We start from the raw sequence: 9,597 nt of genomic DNA, 5'->3' as shown, positions 1-9,597 counted from the left end.
CCTATTTTTGAAACACTGTCTTTTGTTAGTTCACTAGATTTTTCTCTTCCCTCTCTGGCCGCTTTTTCTCAGTCATCTGGGCGGGCTTCTCTATCTCAGCCTCACGTACCTCAGGTTTCCATCTTAGGCTTCCTTTTGTTCTCTTTCTCTGTGTGCTCCTGGATAATCTCAGCATCCCTAAGATGCTCATAGTATATCAAGCCCATAGAATATTCCCATGTTCTATAACTCTATTGGTAATTCCGCTTAGATGTCCCATGGAGACTGCATTTTCTTAACCTCCAAACCTATTCTTCCTACTAAAATTCTGTCTCAGTGAATGGTATGAGCACCTGTACAATTGTCCAAACCAAGAAAAGGGAACCATGCTTGACTCCCCTCTGTCCTTGAGTCCCACCAAACCCCTCAGTTACTAAGTCCTCCTAATTCTATTCTTGACATATATCTTTAGAATGTGCTCACTTTTCTGCATCCCTACTGTCATCACCTGAGTGAAGATAAAGTCTTAACTTTAACCATTATCTCACACTTGAACTAGTACAATAGGCTCCTATGCTGTCCCAATGTTCGGTCCTAGTTTTCTTTGATCCATTCTTTGCACTAGATTTTACCAACATGACTATCTACTTCTCTACTTAAAAACTTCTTTTCTTACTAGATCAGGAAGAAGTCCAAATTCCTTAACATGCAAATTCCAGAACCCTGGTGGTGCAATGGTTAAGAGCTATGGTGAGCTACGGCTGCTAAGCAAAATGTTGGCAGTTCGAATCTACCAGCTGCTATTTGGAAACCCTGTGGGGCAGTTCTACCCTATCCTATAGGGTTGCTATGAGTCGGAATCAACTCAACAGTGACGGGTTTTTGTTTGTATGTTTTTTGGCATTTGCTTACTTCTCTACTTACAAACTTATCATTCTAATCATAAACCTGCCATTCTAATTACAAACTTGCCATTCTCCATTACTAGCCTCCTTATGTATCATGCTTTAGACTCAATAAGTTTATTTCAGCTCCTTGAATATATCATTCTCTCTCTCAGTTTTTGACCTCTAGTGGGCAGTATTGCTTGCTTCCCAGGAATCCATGCTTCTCCTCCCCTTTTGGGTAGCAGTTTGATTTCTGGGTAGGAATGACCCCAGCTCCACAGCAATGCTCTGAAAGGCCAAACCATTCATGAAACTTCATCTCCTTTAAGATAGTTATTGGTTCAAGGATGAGCACATGACCTAAACTGGTCCAATCAGAATGAATCCCAGATTTTTCGCTTGATGGTTCAAGGAAAAAGGCACTTTCTTCTTCTCTATTTTGGGATATATATATGTTAAGCCTAAAACTGACATAGCCATTTTACTACTGTAAGAAAATCCAGCCTTGAGGCAAAATTGAAGCAGAGCCAAAAAATTAGAAGGAAATTGAACTAGAGGCCTGATAACACTACATCTGAAACCCTCCCTATCTCTAGACTTTTAAGTTGGATCATTTGATTTGGATTATCTGCCAATGATATCCTGACTGGAATAGGAAGTTCTGCTTGCTAGTTCCTCTACCAGGAATATGTATATCTCAATTCTTCATCTAGCTAATTCCTATTTATTCTACTCTGTTCTTAATGTAGACACCACTACCTACATAAATCTTTCCCAGACTGGCATAGGTGCCCCTTCAATGTCCCCTCATAGCACCATGACCACCTGTATAATCACCTTCATCTCAATGATTATAATTGCTTCTTTGTCCCAGGGTAGAACATTCGTAAGCGATAAAAAGCACTGCGAGTCTAGACACCATGATTTTAATGCTCAGTGTTCCTTTTCCAGCATGTAACACACTCCTCAGCACGTAGTAGGTGTTTCCTAAATATCTGTTGAATTAATCATTGCTAACCTTTAGAGAGCACTTTTCATGTGTCAGACATTGTGCTAAGATCTTCACATATTTTATATCTTATTAAATAATTACAACAGTCCTATGATGCATGTACTATTATTATTAACTCTTCTATTGATGAAGAAACTGAGTATTAGAGAGGTTAAACAACTTCATCATGTTCACACATCTGGTCAGTGTTGAAGCTGGAGTATGAAGCCATGTAGTCTGTCTGCACAGTGTATGCTCTTAGCCATTACAGTATTCTGTCTCCAAGAGAATGAAAGAATAAATAAGAATCATATTTAGAACCTTAGTCATATTACTCCCATCAGTGTTTTTATTAGTATGCCACTGCTGAAAAATATTTTAATCCTCTTCTTCCCAAAGCTCTCTTTGCAAGATCAAGATCATGGAGTGAAGTGATCAAAGTTTCAGCTTAATGAGGAATGAAGAAAAAAAAAAAAACCCTGTGATTAGATTCATTACCTTCAGTGAAAATACCACCTAGTATTTCATGAGGTTAAGTGCAATCTTAGCATTTGAATGCTCTATTTTAATGTTGTTCCTTCATATTTCTTTACCCAAAGAAATTTTAGAACTGACTCAAATTAAGTTGTTTTAAGGAGGAATTTTTTCACAACTGTAAAATTTCAGAACATTGAACTGGTGCTTCCAGCTGCAAAGCCAGGAATACAGGATGGACAGCATTATGGCTGCATAACATTCCTCACATAACTCAGTGTTTATTTGTAGAACTAATGCCCTAGAATATTCCCATGGGATTTGAAATCTCTTTTGCTTTTTTCCCCTTGTTGTCAATTCTTAATGTCCACTATCCAACTACAGTGAGCTAAAGTGGGATATATTTTGCTTGTGGAAAAAAAAAAAAGGTTCACAACTTCACTCAGTTTCTCTAGTTAACACATTAATACTTGTTTCAGGGCCGTGTCTTTGAGTACTCACAGTATGCTAGGCTTTGACAAAACTATATGAAGCAAGACCTCTGCTATTTAATACATAGAATCTCTAACTCAAATACTCTGGAAATTTTAGAGCACTCTTTGAGTGATCATTCTAGGTTTAAACACACATTTTTAGTTTAAAGACACATTGATTTAGTCTTTAAAATGTTTAAAATTAGCTTTTTTCTTATTGCTTAATACATATTCACTGTACAGAAATTAGAAAAGCATACAAACAAAAAGAAGAAAATAAAAATAGCCTATGATCCCAACACTCAAAGATAATCACTTTAATATATTGTGGGCATTCATCCAGACTTCTTTTGTGCATAAACACATTCCTACACTTTTTTCTTCTTTAAACAAATCTAGGATTATAGTCTACATCCTGTTTGGTAAACTGTTTTATTCAGCAATATTTGGTGTACCACTATTTTGGGATATAATGATAAATTTGGTAAACAGAATTAAGAACCAACTGACTTCATCTTAGCTTAGTAGAGGATACATATGATTCATATCATATCTGCTCCGTTCTGATTGAAAGAAAATCTTAACTGTAATAAACTTGACAGACTCGTTCAAACTCCCTAGGCAAAGCTGAGAGAATATTTTGGATAATTACCAGGAAAGTTTACAATTTTTGAAATTTAAATGTATAGTTGAAGACATGTATAATTGAAGAAATAACTGAAGCCTGAGGGCCTATATTATCTAGATTACTTAATTACACTGATCATATGCACCAGAGTCATTCAATAAGCCATGTAATGCTACATAGACTCTAACTAAAAACCATCAAAGAACCATAGAAAAATTTGGGGCAGGTGCATCAATTTTGGCATATCCAGATAAGTGACCCAACTTTTCACTTTTCATTCACATGATTCGTATGGTGAAGACACAGACCTACTATGTCCTATACAAAAATAAACCTTCCATATTACAGGCAATGATTCACATCATGTTTCAAAGGATTTAAAAATAGTTGGTGTGTGAAGGGCATTTAGAGATTTAAGCTTTCCTTGCTGCATGGTTCACTGCTAATACATCTGGGATATATCTATATTGGCACAAACATAATCAGTGAAATAACGTTTCAAAGATGGCATTTTTAATGTGGGAGAGAAAAGTGTGACCTAATGTTAATTATAGACGTCAATTATATTTGTGTTGTTTAGGAAACATTATGTCATTGGCAGTGTATTAAAAGATAGGCAGCCACAATTTGAAATCATTTTGGCAAGTTGCTATCCGTAATGGAAAAGGAACAGTGGCTGCCATCTACTGATCTTCCAGGGATATCAGAAAGCTTAGTGGCCCTGAAAATAAATTGTATAATTAGAATAAATAATCTATGAAAAAATATATAAAGTTGTGATAACTTAAGATTAAAAAAAAGAGGAACAAAGAAAAGAATGTTAGGATGATTTTATTGTTATCTTCAGGCTTAAGGAGGATGATCATAAAGAAGATGGTGACCAGCTGTTCTTCAGGGCCACAGCAGGAAGTGGCTTAACTTGCAAGACAAATTTAAGTTGACATAATGTAAGAACTTCTTGACAGCAATGAATTTTAATCACTTAAAATAGGCTCCTAAGGACAGCTGGGGGAGATGTCTTCCTTGAAAATCTTTAACAGTATGATTATGATAAGCATTCCAATTGGCTGCTGGAATTTGAGTAAGGTCCTATCTAGGAAGAAAAATCTAGTTTCAGGCAAGATTATGAAATGTGTCCAAAGCTCCTCCTGTTCTACCTTTTGCTATTATCTCACATAGCCACTCCAAAAGGATTTCAATCAAATGACTGATTCATTTCTTACTTCACTCAACAGTTATTGAGTGCCTACTCCTTGCTCCAATATATGCATAGATTGCATCAATTTGTTTGCCTAAAGGATACAGATAGAACAGTTCTTCAAGAGGTCATATGTTCACATATGTTAACTTTTTATTTTTTGATCTGTGCTTTCACATAATAGATATTATGTATAATACACCTAATATGTATAACAAAGATATCACAACAACATAAGGTGCCCCGAGTTATAAAGATGTTACAAATACAGAATGTATATTTGCTGACACTGTGGGGTAACAGGGGATGTTAAAACCATCTAGGATTTCAAGCACTACTCAAGAAAAAAGAGATAAAGTGTTCTAACAAATTTTCATCTCTAATGGTTTAAAAGTTTATATTTGTTCCTAGGTTTTCTTTTTAAGGAAATCCTCTCATAACATAGATTTAAAGGAAACTCTCACATAACGTAAAAGCTATTCTAATCGCTGTCTAATTACTAAGATGAGAAAATCACCAGAAACAGCTTAAAGGGCCATTGAATTCAGTGGCAGATGTATGTTAGCATCTTAGAAAAGAATCTAAGCTTTGGACTCTTAACTATAATAAAATAATTAACACACTGGTAGCAATTGATACCTTGACAGTCTCAAAAGATGAAGTAATTGAAGGAATGAATTCCAACATCAAGAAATAACAGATTTGGGGTGTTGGTTTAAAATAAAAAGGTAGGAGTTCTTAAAAAGGGAAAAGCAAATTGCACAAATTCAATTAATTTGATTTGAAAAGGAGTCTATACCACTCAGTATTTCACGGTTCCTTCTGAAAGCAGTGAGGCTCTCTGATTCCCCATTTCTTTACATCATGAAGTAGATTCTTTCAGGCCTATTCAGCCTCATCAAACTGGGTCTCCCACTGAGAAGCATCATTAAGATGGCAGCTCCCCCAATCTTCCACCTGAGAAATGGCTGCTGAATTCACAGATTTTCATCCCCCACTGCACTCCCTCATATCCCACCGATTTCAAAGGGAGGTGTATATATTGAAGACAAATGCAGGGAGGCAGAGAGGGATGTTTGGGCCCTTCTATTCCTAAAAGTAAACAGGGTTGTACAAGAAGGATCAATATTTTTCTACATAATTTAATCAAGTGAATTCTATATAGCCCAGGTATTATATTTATCAAGAAAGAATGATTCTAATTTATTAATTTTATTTGTTTTATATATATCCTTTTTTAAAATTATTTTGTCCATATTAGTACAATATAGGCTATTTTTCTCTGCATTTTAATATGTGGGTTTCATGGTCAATATCACATAGGTCACATTTAAACATGTTATAATTAAATTCCAACAGGGTAGTATTATACACACAATATATCCATTCTTACATAATTTTGCTTCACCTTATGCAACAGGTGTATTCCTGAAAATTCTAGTTATGATTGAATTTTTGTAAATCATAAATCTGTCCTAAGTGACCTAAATGAGTTGGCTATACAAGAAAATTTAGATTGAATCTTTTCTAAAATAAATAATCCTTCAGAGAAATAAGAAAACTCCCTTGTGCAATAATTGATAGTCTACATATATGCTTATCCTATTTTCTTAAAGTGGTACGGACATATGTATAACATAAGCAGTTTTACTCACATACTTACACAGCTGTAGTCAGACATTGATTTGATATGTGTATCTACACTGACCTTACTAATTTATCATCTTTCTTAATCTCAGTATAATTGTGTTTGATCCCATATTTGGGTCATATTGCATAAGATACCCATTTATCAATATGTTCTACATAGTATTTTCAAGTTTGTGTTTCTCTTAGGTATTTTTGTATTTAAAAAATATATACAATACATTTGACATCTCCTTTTAAAATCCAAAGAGTACATATAACATGTTGCTACTATGATGCTGTATTTGGATAAATAGTAAAACTAATAAGGGTAATATCCTCTATCAGTATTACTAATTGAAGAAGGAAAAGAAGTTTGTCCCTTTGTAACATTTCTAATATTTCCGTATTGAGCATCTAAAAACATTTATCTTTTATCCAGTTTCAGTATCCTTATACATCAAATAGCTAGACATTAAAATGTATAGCTTTTCAATAAAATGTAAGTCAATTTTTGTGCATTTTACAGCACAAACAATAATGAATGCTATTATAACAGAAATGAATAATGAAACTATTCTAACAGAAAGCTTTTGAATCTTTCCACTTGCTGCTCCCTCTATCTGCAACTCTACCTCAGTTGAGTCTCAGCTTAAATGTCACCTCTTCTGAGATGCCTTCTCTGACTACAACCTGACATTAGATTATGTATTTATTTCTTTACTGTCTACTCCCAATGAGAGTGTAAACACCACAAAAATGAGGATGGAGCAGGGGAAGGACTCAGTTTTATTCATCACTATATCCCCAGTTCTAAGGACGGTGTCTAGCACATATTACACTTGCTAGTTTTAATTCGGTGAATGAATGAATGACATATTAGCAAAATAAATGCGTTTTAAAGAGGTTTTAGAAAGTATTACTGAGAGGAAGTATATGGACTTCATGAATTTATAACTAAGCAGCCGATCTCTACAATGGTTTCAATGTTACATCATAAGTTTTAAGTGCATAAAAAACACAGGTTATGTATGATATTCAGATAGACCTCATACCACTTGTTTGCTGTCACCTGGTTCCAAGTTCAGCACATTCACCAAAGTCACTTAAGATCAGCATCTCCAAAACCAGCAAATGGCAGGCTCTAGAGCCTCAAACGCAAAACTTAAATTCCTAAACAAGTGTAAATCATGTATGACGCTGGTTCTGACTATTGTCTCCAATTGTTCTCAAGTTTAGAGTTGTCAGTGAATCATTGATGTCGGTGAATCCTTTCCACAATTAAAATGGTTGTCTATACCTCATCCAAAACCAGAAAACCAAACCCAGTACCTTTTAGTCGATTCCAACTCATAGTGACAATATAGGACACAGCAGAACTACCTCACAGGGTTTCCAAGGCTGTAAATCTTTATGGAGGAGAGGCTAGTGGGTTCCAACTATGGACTTTTCGGTTAGCAGCCAAGTGCTTTAATTACTTCGCGACTAGGCTTCTTACCTCATCCAAGTGTCTCTGTAAATATTCATGAATTTAAGATTTAAAGCAGGAAGAAGTGCATTCAGAGGAGTGACATAAATGCTTTTTAAGTAAAAATACACTGCAACTGGCTAATTCTTTGCAATAACTCATTGAAACAAATAATCCTTATTGCAAAAATCTGTCTAACCAGTAGAATTGTCCAAATATGAAATTGTTATCCTAGCATGACCCTCAGTTTGCCATTTCCAAATTATACAATCATAATTTAAGTCATTATCTATTTGAAGTATTGCAGAAGCAATTGTTAAATTAGGTCAAAGGATGACTATTTTATCATAAAATTGTGTCATGTGGTACACTAGTTCCTTACGGTTGAATTAGTTTCCCAGGGATACTGTAAAACATAGGACATATTAGATGGCTTATAAGAACAGAAATTTATTATCTTATAGTTCTGGAGCCTAAGAATGTGAATTCAGGGTGTTGGCAGGTCCATATTCTCTCCAAAGGCTTTAGAGGAATACCCTTCCTTGCTTTTTCCAGTGTCTGGTAACCCCAGGCGTCTCTTGGCATTCCTTGGCTTGTAGATGCATCTTCACATGACTGTCTTGCCCTGTGCGTCTCCCTGTGCCTCTTCTCCTCCTTTTTAAGGACACCACTCAGATGGGATTAGGAGCCACCTTACTCCAGCATGACCTCATGTTGATTTAACTGATAACATCTTCAAAGACCCTATTTCCAAACAAGTTCACATTCATAGGTACTAGAGGGCAGGATTTCAACATATCTATTTGGGCGACATCCTTCAATCCATTACAAGCATATTAATAAATATTGCACAAACTATAAAATCTCTGTCATTAAATAAGTTTGGGAAACAACTTTTTGTGAATCTAATCAAATAGCTTTTTTTCCCCCTTCTTTTTACTATGGGATGCTGCAGAAGTTCTATATGTTAACATGAATTATGTAGCTTCAGAATGAGAGTATACTATGCATAATGAGTTTTCCAGATTTATTTACCGTGGAATCCAGTTTTAGGAGAGCATCTAATAAAAGTAGTATTCAAGGAACATCCGTTGGATAATACTGGAGTTGATAAATTCTAAGCTACTTTTCAATATTTTGTTATTAGGTAATTTTTAAAGTCAGTTTCTTAGATCCCAAAGAGCAGAGTAGAGCTAATCAGTTGTGTCTCTGAACTACCCACCCCATTGCAAACCAAGCAGTTTTAAATTTTATCTCTTTTAAGTATTGGGGATTTGCCTAAGATTTTATTTTTTAAAAAAATGGTTCACAGCTTAAAATAAACACCCAATATCTGTAAATATTTTCTTTCAAAAGCATTCAACAAAACTGAGTGTACTTGTCATGGTACAGTAGCTTACATTTTATGCTCTTTTTTCTGCAAAGAGCACATACAATTGAAATATTGTGTCATAGTGCTGAATAATTTGTGTTAACATATCTGCTTTATAATCTAAATCCAGTATATATCCATTTGTGGATCTTGTTGCTTTTTAAATAATGATGTCCATTTTACCCATTTATAACTTTAAATTTGATGACAAGACAATCTTAACTTTCACTACAATAAGTATATTGATCAGTAAAAGTTTATATGTATATATATATATATCAGGAATTTCAATAATATATACGTATTGAAACATTTCATTTATATGTCACAATTTTAAGAAACCAAGACAAATTTCACTGCCAAGTTTCTCTGCATAGGTTAAAAATAAAATATGTAAGCATATTAAAATCTCTAAAATGAATATTATTTCAAATAAAAGTTATTTTAATGTCAAACTGTTAATTAAAATAGAGAAACCAAATAATAATGTTTCAATGAGAG

The sequence above is a fragment of the Trichechus manatus genome, unplaced genomic scaffold (genome assembly GCF_000243295.1).
Source record: "Trichechus manatus latirostris isolate Lorelei unplaced genomic scaffold, TriManLat1.0 scaffold00036, whole genome shotgun sequence".
NCBI lineage: Eukaryota > Metazoa > Chordata > Mammalia > Sirenia > Trichechidae > Trichechus > Trichechus manatus.
Note: the sequence above shows the minus strand (reverse complement) of the source record.